Source organism: Tenrec ecaudatus, chromosome 5 (assembly GCF_050624435.1).
Source record: "Tenrec ecaudatus isolate mTenEca1 chromosome 5, mTenEca1.hap1, whole genome shotgun sequence".
In the NCBI taxonomy this organism is placed as follows: Eukaryota; Metazoa; Chordata; class Mammalia; order Afrosoricida; family Tenrecidae; genus Tenrec; species Tenrec ecaudatus.
Window position 1 is genome coordinate 145,715,462 of NC_134534.1, and position 1,386 is coordinate 145,716,847.

Consider the following 1,386-nt stretch of genomic DNA (forward strand, 5'->3'; position numbering starts at 1 on the left):
AACCCTCTCCCCGACACACATCCCAGGGCCAGCTGAGGCTACCAGGCCAATCCCCGGAGCCAACAGCTTCATATTGCTAAAGTGTACAAAGAAGATGTGAGTGAAATTCATTTCCATAATAGCTTCTATTTAATCAGGGGTCAGCATGTGGTCAAAGCTGGACAGTCAGACTGGCTGTCATTTACATCAATGAAGCTTATACAACTTTACAATGTAAACGAGTCCCATTAATGTATTTAATAATAAAGCTGGACAGACAGGCTGACAGTGGCCCGTCTGTTTCTGAATAGCCTGTAGCTGGTTGCCGCTTCAGTGGCAGACCTTCGCGTGGATGCCACCAAGCGGACTCTACTCTCCAGCAGTTTATTTACCAGCAACCCGTGGACTGACTCCTGATTAGACCCAATTTACCCAAATGTGGTCATTTTAATTTGCAATATCATTTTGAAAATTATCGATGAGATATTTTAGATTTGTTTTATATAGAGATATTTATATTTGTTACCATTCTAAGCCTTCACATTTTTAATAGCTAGATCGTAATGTTTTTATATAGCGCATGTCTGCATTTGGACAAGCCACATTTCCCATGTCCAGTGGCTCATGGTTACCAAACTGAACTGTGTAGGCTTAGCACAAGGCCTGACCTATATCAAATGTTGCTTGTTCATGAAATAAACAGGGGTTGGGTGGGACCAAACTCACTGGCATGGAGTCCCTGATGACGCCAGCGGCCCTACAGGGCAGGGTGGAAATCCCCCTGTGAGCGTCCGAGGCAGTAACTGTTTATGGGAGTAGAAAGCCCTGTCTTTCTCCCATGGAGTGGCTGGTGGTATTGAACTGCTGACCTATCGAGGAGCAGTCTAGCCCATAACCTACCATGCCACCAGGCTCTTTGTTCCTTCCATGCGTACATCAAATCATCCTTCCTCGGGCAGGCACAGAGAGCAGGCAGCCCTCACACGCTACCACACCCATTGTTTGTAATGCACCCGCTTCTTCCCCATGCACCACACCATGCGTAGGAGAACTGGGAAAACACCCACTCAGCTCATTTCCCACAGGGCTTCGTTTTGTTGCAAAAACCCGATCAAAAAAGGCTGCTGCCCCCGTCTTTGGCAAACCTGCTGCTGCTAGGAATAAAGAGGGAAAGAAAACTGTAAAAAATCGAACCAGTTGCCATGAGCAACTCCGAGTGACGCAGGGCTGCCAGCACAGACCGGTGCCAAGCAGGGCTCTGCGCGGCTAGTTGTCCTAAAGTGGCGATGTCTTTGGGTTTGTAGCTGAGCACTTTGTGCCAACCAGGGATGCCATGCTAGAGGCACGCATAAAAATAATAAAATTCACACGTAAGGGCCAGGCATGAGGTGGGGGCTTCTGTGTGTC